The 14112-nt window shown below is 40.7% G+C and overlaps 1 pseudogene; it reads right to left on the bottom strand.

Annotated features, from left to right (window-relative positions):
* Nucleotides 1–3081: 3081 nt before the first annotated feature.
* Nucleotides 3082–5484, bottom strand: LOC137165200 (protocadherin alpha-8 pseudogene; annotated as a pseudogene).
* Between the last annotated feature and the right edge of the window lie 8628 nt (nucleotides 5485–14112).

The following is a 14112-nucleotide window of genomic DNA, read 5'->3' as shown; positions in this document are numbered from 1 at the left end:
TGGTGTTTTCAGTAAGATCCAAACTAATATTGATCTGGTAACCTGGCTGGTCCTTTAGAGATCAGAAGAACATTATGTAAAGGGAATGGAGTTTTAAATAACTGAATTCTCTACTGGACCTAGTTGCTGATTGGGAGCTAGAGACTAAAATGAAATAAAGGGGGCTGTGTGATTTTTTGGGGCTTCTTAATAACCAGAGTGGGGAATTAGAAGCACTGTTTGTGACTGATTGGTGAACCTAACTACAGTGTTAGCCACCAGTTTTGTGAGAATCTGCTTTCCTTTTTGAAGCCTCTCCTGAACTTGGCATTTTCAGTGTGGGCTACCCTAGGCACCTCAGGTCACAAGGGTTCCTAAAGGTTCTGAACTAGGTTTTGTGTTCTTTAATATTTGATGATCTGGAAGAAAATGAAAGCAATTGGTATCAAAATCTGTAGATTTTGGACCAAAGAAGATTGTGAGGAACTTCAGAGATATCTCAACAAGCTAGGCAAATGGACAACAAGATGGCAAATGACATTTGTCAACAAATGCAAAGTAAAGCATATTGGAGGGGAAAAATTAAAGTATGCCTACACCTTAGAAAGTTCTAAATGAACTGTATCAGCCCAAGACAGGGACTTGAGTGTTAATGTAGTAAGCTTAATGTAAAAAGTTAATGTAATGTTAATGTTAATATAAAAAGTCAACAAGAAGTTATGATGCATAAGGAATGGGATAGAGAACAATATGGAAAATACTGTAATTCTTTTACATAAATAAATGGTTTAGCCTCATTTGGATACTGTGTATAACACTAGTCACCTGATCTCAAAAATACATTGCAGAACTGAAAGACGTTCAGAGAAGGGTAAAGAGAATGGTCAAGGACCAGGAAAAGTTTTTATATTAAGAGAGATTGAAAAGATTGGGATTGTTTACCTTAGAAAGGAGATGATAAAAGTATATAAAATAAGAAATGTCCTAAGGAACCTCTCTTTACCCTGTCTCATAACACAAGAACAAGGGCATATTAGATTAAATTAAAATGTAGGAAATTCAAAACCAATACAAGGAAATACTTTTTCACACAGAAGTGTAATTGGACTGGGAAAGGTATCCGCACAGAAAGTCCTCGAAAACAAGAACTTAATAAGATTCATAAAGAGATTGAATATTTATATGGATATCAGAAATAGCCAGAGTTGTTATAATTAATGCCACAAAGTATCTGGAAGGAGTATTAAACCATTTGCTTCAGGATTTAAGCCAATCTCTGATTATTAGAGATCTGGATAAAACCTAAAGGTGGGGCAGATTATCCCATACCTGTTGTGGGTTCTTACACTTCCTCTGTAGCATCTACTACTGGCTACTGTCAGACAAAGGATACTGGACTAGATAGACCTTTGGTCTGATACAGTCTGGCAATTCCAATGTTCCTATGTTCTTCCTCTATATTAATTTAATTTACATTTTATCCAACTTTCAATTCTGTAAAACGTATAAGAAAAAAGGTTTCTATATTTTGCTGGAGGCAGGGGTTAAGCCAAAATTATTTATTCTTATCAGCATATATCCATAAAATTTCTAAAAACTAGGACCAAGATTTATGTCATTTTCCCTGACCCAATAACAGACAAGAAGTAAAATCTGGACATCAACAGCTGAAATGACTCAGGTATATGGATGTACAATCAGGAGAAATATGGTAATAAAAACAATCTGCTCTCTTTAATCACTCTGAAATAAATTTCAAAAAATCATTCCATTGGAGTAAATAATGGTTACACCTATTCTTAAAAGGTACATGCTTCTCTTCACAAGATTAGTTACTATTCATTACCATGGGAGGATAGCTGAATATTCTAGGGAATGGGAGTCTATATTACATCTGACAGAAGAATACTATTGGGGGGGATAACTGGGGAGGCAGACATTATCTGTTATTAACCAAACATCTAAGACCTATAAGTAGAGTCCCTATGGTTCTAGTGACAAGTCTGTAGTGCTGACAGATAATACTAATATATTTTAGTACCTTTTTCCTGTAAGCAAGAGGAGTTATTTAAGAAATACATCTTGAATATAAGGTAATATTATTAAATGATTGTGTTCACTGTGTTCCACTAACACCTCAGGTGAATTACTTGCAATAAAGGACTCTGGAACTATCATTAAGAAACATATATGACAAACTTTATACTGGATAGTAGTCCTGTACTTCATTATGGGGAAAATATTTCATGTAATAGATAAAAGAAAAAAGTGATAAAGCACCAGTAGGACAGCACAGCTACTGTAAGGGAAGAAAGGTGCCCTTGTGGTTAAGACACATGCTAAGTAATCTGACTTCTCTTTCTGTGAGAATCATTGCATATGTCTGTGTTTGAGTTCCCCATTTTTAAATGGAAAGAGCAATACTACAGATGCGCTGAGACACTTAATCAGTTATTTTGAAATCCCAAAAGGGAATACACTGGATTATTGTTATTTTATTTATTTATATTTATTTTTGCTAGAATAGAGTCTAAAAGACACTAAGCACAGGAAAAGTTATCAATGAAAAAGAAAAAGAATAACTCATAAAATAGTCAGCACTGCTGTTCAGAAAATGTTGACTAGATACTGAAAATTGCCAACACCGCCTCAACGTATTATCACTGAGAAGAGCAAAATAAGAGGAGAGTGATGCTCGTGTAAACTACGGACAATTGGTTCGACATAAATCAATGGGAGTTTACAGATGAACAATCGTGATAAGCTATTCTGCCTTTCAGTTTGGAAATTACATATACAAGAGCTGAGCCGAATCCAGAATGCGTCTGGGTTCCCTATATAAAAAGTAAAGAGGACCTTTTTCTTCGCCATTTTAGGTTCTTACACTAAATCAGATTACATCGGAGCGGGGGATTCAACCTCAAAACTCTATTCACACAGAATAACACTCTCCTGAGACATTTTTCGTGTCTCGGCCAGCAACGTTTGGAAGACTTTCAAACGAATTCGTCCTAATTGTAATCGAAGTATTTCAAAATATTAATTTAGAAACTTTAAAACAGCCCTAAATTTCCTCCCAAATTAAAGAACGCTTAGAAAATGTCATACAAAAAACCTCACATCGTTACTAACCGTTCCACAGAGATTCCGCGTCAATTCCGGCTGATTCTCTTTAATCCCATTCTCTGCAGAGACAGGGAAGTTGGGGCTGAAAACCATTAGGTCATTCTTGGCTGTGCCTTCCCCTACACACAAGTTCCGGCTCTGGCGCTGGCAATAGGACCAACTCCCCACTTCACTCGAGCACACCACGGTGGGTTTCCCAGACCCGTACATCACATCCGGACCTGGATGGCATCTCAGACCGACATACACGATAATCACCAGCACAAACAGACTGGACACCGAGCAAATGGCGATGATTAAAGACACGTTCATGTCAACCAAGGGCCCTTCGCTCCCGCCCGTCTGCCTCGAGTCCCATTTCACAGCCCGGGGACTCTCCACCAGGGACACGCTGACAGTGGCTGTCGCTGACATCGCCGGCTCCCCATGGTCCTTCACCACGATCACGAGTGTCTGGCTGGGGCCGTCCGCCTCCTCCAAGGCCCGCGTGGTGCTGATCTCCCCGCTGTACAGACCCACCCGGAAAGGCCCCGCGGTCCTGGGCTCCTGCACCTCGAAGCAAAGCCACGCGTTGTAGCCAGAATCCGCATCCATGGCTCGGATCTTGCCCACCACGTGCCCTCCACCGGCCGACAGCGGAACCAGCTCGGTCACGGGAGAGCCGCGACCGGAGGGAGGCGGGGACACTGCGGGCGCGTTGTCGTTTTCATCCAGGATGAAGAGCTGCAGAGTCACGTTCCCGCACAAGGAGGGAAACCCGGCGTCCCTCGCGCTCACCTGGAACTGGAGCACTTGCAGCTCCTCGTAGTCAAAGGGCTGCAGGGCATAGATGTGCCCGCTCTCCGAGTGCACCGAGATGTAGCTGGAAAGGGGCTTGTCTCGGACACTGCTCTCCAGCACCGAGTAGCTCACAAAGGCGTTTTCCTTCAGGTCGGGGTCCGAGGCGGACACGGTGAAGAGATGGGCCCCGGGCGGGTTGTTTTCCTTCACAAACACCGTGTAAAGGAGCTGAGGGAAAGCAGGGGCGTTATCGTTCACATCCGCGATCGGCACCAAAATGCTGCTGGTAGCCGAGAAAGACGGGGCCCCTTCGTCTCTGGCTGTCATCACGATGTTATATTCAGACACGCGCTCCCGGTCCACGGCTTCCGCCAGCACCAGCGAGTGATAATTCTTAAAGGTGGAGACGAGTTTAAAGGGCACGTTCGGGGAGATGGAGCAGGTGACTTTGCCATTGTCTCCCGAGTCCCTGTCAGAGACGCTGAGAAGAGCCACCACTGTCCCCGGGGGAGCGTCCTCCGGAACCGGCAGAGAAAGGGAAGTCACCGCCAGCACCGGGGCGTTATCGTTCACGTCTAACACTTGTACCAAAATATCACAATGTCCGACCATAGGTGGGGTCCCTTTGTCAATGGCTTCTATTTGTATCTCATATAAATTAGTATCTTCGAAGTCTGGTTTGTCTTTAACTCGGAATTCTCCTGTATTTTGATCTATGCTAAACATTTCTCTGACACTTGAGGGAACACGGCTGTTGAAGAAATATATGATATCCTTATTAATTCCTTCATCCAGATCTGTGGCGTTCAGTTTGATAACTAATGTCCCATTAGCTGTACCTTCCAATATTCTGACCTCGTAAATTGACTGATTAAATACAGGAGCGTTATCATTTACATCCAGCACAGTGATCACCAGATGAACTGAGCCTGTGAGCGGCGGTTTGCCCGCGTCCGTGGCGATGAGTAATAAACGATGCACGGGGGTTTCCTCTCTGTCCAATGATTTCTTTAACACCAGCCCTAAGGATTTACTCAGGTCATTTTTTATTTGTATATCTAAGAAAAAATATTCATTTGGACTGTGTGTGTAAGTTAGCAGAGCGTTTGTACCAAAATCTGCGTCAGAGGCGCCCTCTAGTGGGAAACGAGAATCCGGCAGTCTTGATTCTGATATAAATAGGTTATCTTCATTTACAGTAAAAACAGGAGCATTGTCATTTATGTCCTTTATCTCCACTTCCACATGAAACACCCTCAGCGGTTTGTCCACGATCACCTCTAGGTCAATGGCGCACAGCGGGCTCTGGCCGCACAGCTCTTCCCTGTCTATCCGCGAATTAACAAACAAAACGCCGGTCTGCAAATTTACCTCAAAATAGTCTCTCCTGCCTTCGGAGACCATCCGGAACAGCCGAGACACCAGCTCCGCGACCTCCAGCCCCAGGTCCTGGGCCAGGCGGCCCACAAAGGTGCCGTGTTTGGATTCCTCCGGCACGGAATAACGGACCTGGCCGCTCCCCACCTCCCAGGCCGCGTGTAACAGAACCAAACGCAGCAGCTGCCTGGTTACCAGGGAGTCTCGCCGGAGAAGAGCCATCGCGGAGGCGGGGCGATGCCGGTTTATAAATCAGTCGGTTATCGTGATCTAATTATTATAGCTTTTCGAAAACATTGGACCCACCCGCCTTCCGAACAGTTTCTTTTATTCTAATCCAGGCGTGTCCGATACCAGGCTACCGTTCTACGACGGTGCACTGCTGGATTTTTAGTCAGGCTGAGGGAGGAGCTGTTTTTTCCCCTTTCTTTCCAAATGTATTTTTTAATCGACAGCGCCACCCTGTGTCTGAACGTTTAAGTACAGATACAAACATTTCAAAATAACATAATACCGTTTTCAGGGTTTTTAAGTTGGAATAAATAAGGTTTATTTTTAGCTTGCACGATTTTTTACAAAATAAATGTGAAAAAATTATATTTTTGCACAATTATTAACTTTGGACATTTTTCTTCTTATACACTAGCTGTTGACCCGACGGCATGTTTTTATCTCCTCGTCTTTTTTTTTTCTTTCCTCCTGAGATGTGTATTTCTTATCTTGATTCCATTTTATTTGTATTCAAGAGATTCATGAAATTAAAATATGTCTAATGCCGAAATATTTACTTATACCGATATCATCTTCTTCTTTTTCTTCAATTCTTGTAAACGTGCCCCCTCATTGGTGATGAGGGCTTTTATCTTACACCCATTTTATTTCGCAGAAATGTGATCACATTGGGAAGGCACAGCAACAGAAATTTGTACTTTTTAATGATTGGTAACTGGATTCCCTGTGCGTGTGTCTGTATGTGTGTAAAATATGGACACTTTTTCAGATGCTCTCTACCTGCGAAATCAGTTAAAGTATTATTTTATCTCTTAAATCTCTTAATTGTGTAGATTCGTTCCATAGTTCTCATAACTGCCACCATATTCCCTTGTTGTGTTGATAAAGACTGGAGGAAAATGGATAATTTCTATGCATCAGTCTTCACTGTATAAGATGTTGGGAAGCTACCTACTCTGGACTTACTAGTCTCAGGTAATAAAATGTTCGCGATTGACATGTCAGAAGAAGAGGTCCTAAGACAAACTGGTACCTTAAGAACCAACGAGTCATGAGAACCAAGTATATCCTAGAATTCTGAAGGAGCTTAATAATCAAGTGACTGATCTGCAAATAAAAATATGTTTTTTTCATCCCTGTGAAATGGAAGGCAACAAATTTCATGCCTGATTTTTAAAAAGTTGCTGGGAAATATATGTTAGTAAAACTTCCTTCAATACTATGGACATTATCTGAAACAATGACTAGAATTAGATTTATTAAACACCTGGATGATAATCGTATTATAAGGTCTAAACAGCATAATATTTGCACAAAAATCTGAACCTCACTGATCATTCGAATTCCTTGAACATGTCACCATAGTGGGTAAAGAAGAACTGAGTGACACGATTTATTTGGATATTCCAAAGCTTCCGACAAATTTCCCCCCAAGTCAGTGGATGAAACACAAAGTATGGCCGTGGATCAGAAACTGACTAAGACATAGGAAAAAAAAGTCAATAAATATTCAGTATGCATCATGGAAAATATTGTCAATGGGGTGCCCCATGTTCAGTATTAGGACTAATGGTGTTTAATATATTTATTAATGATCTGGAAAAGGGGGTGAGGAAGGAGGTAGCAAACTTTGCAGATGATATATAATTGTTTAGGTGAGTCAAGATCAGAGAACACTGTGAGGAGCACCACAGGGATCTAAAACAGGTAGGTGCATGGATACATGATGGCAGACTAAATTCACTGTTGACAAATTCTAGTTAATACTCACTGGAAGGAATAGTTTGAAACACACACAGGTTCTAAATTAACCTTACCCAATCAAGAAAAAGAGCGGGCTACATTATAAATACCTCAGTGGAAATCTTTGTTTAGGGTTTGGTGTCATGAATGCTAGACTAGAGGTAAACTGACACTAATACCTAACTGAGCTGTTGATGTTCCTATATAAGGTAGTAGGATTGCTGTGGCTGATAGTGCTTTGCAAATTAACAGCCATGTTAACAGGATGATGAATCCTTAGAATTGAGCAGGATTCCATGGTCAACACAAAAACCATGGGACTATCCCAGGTGGCTACTGGCTCAATTCACATAACTGATCATATTTTCGATCTAGGTTTTGGGATGGTATTGGAAGAGCAGCAGTCAGAAACTAAGTCTTTATCATAGCATTGACCACTGCTTCTTATATTGAAGTTCAGGCACAACTATCCTTTTTTGGATTATTTTGGGGTGATGAGACCTAGGCTCCAGCCAATCCACAAATCAGGAACTGGTCGTATGTCTCTGCACAGGAGGAACAGCAACTCAATCTATTCAACATCACTCCTCCTCCTTCCTGATAGCATCATAGAATCATAGAATATTAGAGCTGGAAAGGACCTCATGTGGTCATCTAGTCCAACTCCCTCCTCAAAGCAAGATTAACCTCAGCTAAATCATCCCAGCCAGGGCTCTGTCAAGCCACAGCTTAAAAACCTCTAAAGATGGAGATTCCACCACCTCCCTAGGTAACCCACTCCAGTGCTTCACCACCCTCCTAGTGAAAAACTTTTTCCTAATGTCCAACCGAGACCTCCCCCACTGCAACTTGAGACCATTTCTCCTTGTTCTCTCATCTTCTATCATTTAGAACAGCCTATCTCATTCCTCCCTGGAACCCCCTTTCAGGTAATTAAAGGCTGCTATCAAATCCCCCCACATTCTTCTCTTTTGCAGACTAAACAAACCTAGTTCCCTCAGCCTTTCCTCATAAGTCTTGTGCTCCAGCCCCCTAATTATTTTTGTTGCCCTCCACTGGACTCTCTCCAACTTGTCCACATCCTTTTTGTAGTGGGGGGCCCAAAATTGGACACTAAACTCCAAATGTGGCCTCACCGATGCCGAATAGAGGGGAATAATCACTTCCCGTGATCTGCTGGCAATGCTCCTTCTAAAGCAGCCCAATATGCTATTAGCCTTCTTGGCAACCAGGGCACACTGCTGACCCATATCCAGCATCTTATCCACTATAACCTCCAGGTCCTTTTCTGCAGAACTGCTGCCAGCCAGTCGGTCCCCATTCTGTAGTTGTGCATGGGATTCTTCCATCCTAAGTGCAGGACTCTGCATTTGTCCTTGTTGAACCTCATCAGATTTCTTTTGGCCCAATCCTCCAATTTGTCTAAGTCACTCTGTATCCTATCCCTACCTTCCAGAGTATCTATCACTCCCCCTATCTTAGTGTCATCTGCAAACTTGCTGAGGGTGCAATCCACCCCATCATCCAGATCATTAATGAAGATGCTGAACAAAACTGGCCCCAGGACTGACCCCTGGGGCACTCCGCTTGTGACCAGCTGCCAGGTAGACATGGAGCCATTGATCACTATCCTTTGAAGCCGATGATCTAGCCAGTTCTCTATCCATTTTATAGTCCATTCATCCAACCCATACTTCTGTAACTTGCTGATAAGAATACTGTGGGAGACTGTATCAAAAGCTTTGCTAAAGTCAAGGTATATCATGTCCACCGATGTCCACTGATAGTGGCAACAGACTCCCCAGGCCTTAGCCTACTCCAGCCTTTCTCTTGCTCTAACCCTGTTCCTAGTCCTGCACCATCCATGTTCTTGTCACTGCCCTGCTCTTAGTTCTGCTCCAACCCTGCCATGGACTCCTGATTCCGGCTCTGACCACTAGGCCTGACCATCTCCATCCCAGTTTCTGACAATTATAACCTTTTTTGATGGTTCTCCCTTCAAAGACAATTTGTTTCCAGAGTGCTTCCTGGCAGCCATGAAGGAAGTTATGGCTCTCCTCACAGACCACTCTGTTGAGGGTTTAGTGAGATAGTATAATAGACTTTCATTCTCCACCATCCATAGGGTGACATCTAGAGGCCCTTTTCATAGATTTCATTCTCACAGGTCACCATATGACTTGTGTTGGATTAAGTATGAGGGAAGAGGATCTATTCACAGGATTCCCTATATCCTAGTAAAGAGGAGTGGATAGAAGTTAAAATACAGGTAAGAGATGAAAAAAAACAGTCAGATAAAGGCAGACAACTAAATATTGACGAATTTTAAGTGCTTGTATACAAATGCTAGAAGTTTAAATGCTACCATGGATGAACTTGAGCGTCTAATATTAAATTATATTGATATAATAGGCATCACAGGAACTTGCTGGAATGATGATAATCAGTGAGATTCAGTAATACCAGAGTACAAAATATATAGGAATGACAGAGTAGGTTGTGCTGATGCAGGGTGGGGGGGGGGGGGGAGTTGCACTACCTGTTAAAGAAATAATAGACTCAAATCTTACTAAAAATCTTAATTGCATCAAACAGTATCATAGGATCTCTATGGATGGAAATGCCATACTTGAATAATAAGAGTATTGCAGTAGGAATATACAACCAACCACCTGATCAGGATGGTGATTGTGAAATGCTCAGGGAGATTAGAGAGACTCCAACCCAATAATAATGGGGGTTTTCAACTATTCCCATACTGACTGGGTACATTTCACCTCAGGATGGAATGTGGAGATAAAATCTCTAGACTGCATTAATACTGCTTCTTGGAGCAGCTACTCTGGGAACCCACAAGGGGAGAGGCAGTTTTTTATTTAGTCCTGAGTGGAGCACAAAATCTGGCCCAAGAGGTGAATCTAGCTGAGCTGCTCAGTAATTGAGACCATAACGTAATTATATTTAACATCTTTGTGTGGTGAGGGGAGGAAGACCAAGGAAGCCCACCACAGTAGCATTTAACTTCAAAAAGGAGAACTATAGGAAGCTAGTTAAACAGAAATTAACAGAAATAGTCACAAGAGTGAAATGCTTGCAAGCTGCATGGAAATGTTTTTAAACACCATAAGATAAACTCAAATTAAATGTATACCCCAAATAATAAAAAGTAAGAGGACCAAAAAAATGCCATCTAGGCTAAACAACAGAGTGAAAGAGGTGGTTAGAGGCAAAAAGGCATCCTTTTAAAACTGGAAGCAAAACTCAGAGAAAAATAGAAAGGAGCATAAACTCTGGCAAGTCAAGTGGAAACATACAATTAGGCAAGCCAAAAAAGAATTTGAAGGGCAATTAGCAGAAGAAACAAAAACTAAGAGCAAAATTTTTTTGAGTATATTGAAGCAGGAAGCATGCCAAACTGTCATTGGGACCACTAGACAATTGAGGTGCTAAAGGAGAACTCAAGGAAGACAAGGCAATTGAGAAAAAGCTAAATAAATTCTTTGTATTGCTCTTCTCCACAGAGGATGCAAGGGAGATTCCCAAACATAAGCCATTCTTTTTAGGTGACAAATCTGAAGAACTGTCCCAGACTGAGGTGTCGATAGAGGCAGTTTGGAGACAAATCAATGAATTAAACAGTACTAATAAGTCACCAGGAACAGATGGTATCCACCCACAAGTGCTGAAGGAATTCAAATGTGAAATTGCAAAACTACTAGTTGTGCTATGGAACCTATGGCTTAAATCAGGCTCTTTACCAGATGGCTGGTGGATAGCTAATGTAACACCCATTTTTTAAAAAGGTTCCAGAGGTGATCCTGGCAATTACAAGCCTAATTTCACTACCAGGCAAATTGGTTGAAGTTATAGTAAAGAACAGAATTATCAGACACATAAACGAACATGATTTGTTGGGGAAGAGTCAACATGCCTTTTGTAAAGGGAAATCATGCCTCACCAATCGATTAGAATTCTTGAGAGGGTCAACAAACATGTGGACAAAGGTGATTCAGTGTATATAGTGCCCTTGAACTTTCAGAAAGCCTTTGACAAGGTTCCACACCAAAGGCTCTTAAGCAAAGTAAGGAAGGTCCTCTCATGGGTCAGTAACTGGTTACAAGATAGGAAACAAAGGGTAGAAATAAATGGTCAGTTTTCAGAATGGAGAGAGGTAAATAGCAGGGTCAAGGATCTGCACTGGGACCAGTTGTGTTCAACATATTTATAAATGATCTAGAAAAGGGGGTAAACAGTAAGGTGGCAAAGTTTTCAGACAATACAAAATTACTCAAGATACTTAAGTCCAAAGCAGAATGAAAAGAGATCTCACAAAAGTGGAAGAGGGGGCAACAAAATGACAGATGAAATTCAATGTTCATAAATTCATACTAATTCACATTGGGAAACATAATTCCAATTATACATACAAAATGATGGGGTCAAAATTAGGTGTTACCACTCAAGAAAAAGATCTTGGAGTCAGTGTGGATAGTTCTCTGAAAACGTCCACTCAACATGCAGTGAAAGTCAAAAAAGCTAACAGAACATTAGGAACCATTAGAAAAGCGATGGATAATAAAAGAATAAATATCATAATGCCACTGTATAAATCCATTGTATGTCCACACCTTGAATACTGAATGCAGTTCTGGTCACCCCATCTCCAAAAAGATATATTAGAATTAGAAAAGGTACAGGGAAGGGCAACAAAACCATTGGGCCATGGAACAGCTTCCATATGAGAAGAGATTAAAAAGACTAGGACTGCCCAGCTAAGGGACTGGGACTGAGATAACTAAGGGCTGATATGATAGATATCTATAAAATTATGAATGGTGTGGATCAAGTGAATAAGGAAGTGTTATTTATTCCTTCACATAACACAAAAACCAGGGGTCACCTGATGAAATTAATAGGCTGCAAGTTTAAAAAAAAAAAAAAAAAAAAGGAAATACTTCTTCACACAACACTCAGTCAACCTGTGGAACTTGTTGCTAGAGGATGTTGTGAAGGCCAAAAGTATAACTGGGTTCAAAAAAGAATTATATAACTATTGATGGACCTATCCTCCATGAACTTATTAGCCAAGCTGGCCAAGTCTCTGACTGCCAGAAGCTGGGACTGAACTGCAGTGGATGGTTCACTCAATGATTGCCCTGGTCTGTTCATTTCCTTGGAAGCATCTGGCATTGGCCACTGTCAGAAAACAGGATATTGAAGTAGATGGACCATTGGTCAGCCCCAGTATGGCCATGCTTATATTCTTATGATTCCCAATGTTGATTTTGACCTATATGATTTGGAGCCATCCTGCATGACAGACCATCTCTTTCTTTATGCCATAGTTTCACAGCTGTGATTAGTGGTGGCATCTGAGCTCCAGCCATCTTTAATTAAAGAGAAGGAAAGGGGCTGACAGTACAGCCTTGTGAGTGAGTGAGTGAGCCTCAGCTTTGGAGCAAGCCCATCTCTCTTCACAGAATCTACAAGGTACATCCATTTTTGTGGGCTTCTGTGGAAAGAGGAGTTTGATGGAGATTGGGTCTGTTGGGGAAAGAGAGTGTTGTGTTTTGTGGAGAAGGTGTGAGTTCTGCTACTGTTCAGATGGGAGGAAGCCGCTATTTAATGTTGGAGATTTGTTTTTGTAACTTGTGTAATTTCTATTTACCATTTATCACAATACACCAATAATGGGACATTCAGTGAAAATGAAAGGCAGCAAATGTAAAATTGATTAAGGGAAAACTTTTTTACACAAGGCACAGTTAACCTCAGTATCTTACTGCAATAGGATATTAGCAGGTTTTCAAAAGGATTGAACATATTTATTGAGAAAAAGAATATCCAGAATGATGATAGTAAGGAATTTATTTTTAATTATTTGGAAATTAAATAAATTTTCATACTTCAGGTAATAAACCAACACACAAACCATAAGAACAAGGAAAAAATTTCCCCTGTTGGCAAGTTATTCTAGAATTGACCATTTCAGGATTTTTGCACATTTTTGTGAAGCATCTGGTACTGGACACTACCGAAGATATGATACGGGACTAGATGAACCATTAAATAGATCCATTATAGCAATACTTACATTCTCAACCTTTGAAAGGAGGAAATAAGGATGAAGTTTGTGATTAATCTTAGGTTTTGGTAATTTTAGAGGTCATTAACTGATTTACCCTCCACAAAATGATTAAATCAATTCAAGGAAAAACAAATTAAGGGAAGAATCTTGGAGATATTTGCCCTTTTATTTTTAAATATAAATTTATTTGTCAGTTCCAGAACCTGATTCAAAAAAACATTTAATCACTTGTTTAAACCCATCCTTACTCAGAACAGCACTTCAGCATTAAAACATGTTTAAAATTAAGTGGGTATTTAAATTCTGTCTTAAACAGGAATGTGTTCCTGAATTAAGGCTTCTAAGAGTAGATATTTTAGGCTCCTTAAAACTACCACATTCCTTATCTGACCTTAAAAAGCAAAAAACAAGCCCATGTGATTCCTGGCCAGAAGAGGGAAACTGTAAACTGTAAAAAGTTTCTGACTTTTAATTTCAGCTGCCGCTGAAGGAAGCAATAAATCCACAACATTAGATATAGACCTATTTTCCATTTCGGAAGTAGAAGTAATTTTCACATATTTCCTACATGCCTATCTGGAAAGTATAGAGTACAGTCTGAGCTACGGTACAAGATTACAGCCATATCTACTAATATTTATTAGTTGAAGCCTTAAAAAATCACAAATATTCACAAAACTTATCACAAAAAGTATTCACGTTAAGCTAGTTGGTTACGGAAACACTAACGTGTCAAACAAGTATCAATGTAGCAAAGTATCAAAGTATTTTAAAAGTCTATCCTAATT

The sequence above is a fragment of the Emydura macquarii genome, unplaced genomic scaffold (genome assembly GCF_026122565.2).
Source record: "Emydura macquarii macquarii isolate MOO-44397 ecotype Brisbane River unplaced genomic scaffold, CSIRO-AGI_Emac_v2 contig_2768, whole genome shotgun sequence".
Classification (NCBI taxonomy): Eukaryota; Metazoa; Chordata; order Testudines; family Chelidae; genus Emydura; species Emydura macquarii.
The sequence above is the reverse complement of the archived record's forward strand: the minus strand, read 5'-3'. Positions and strand labels throughout refer to the sequence as shown.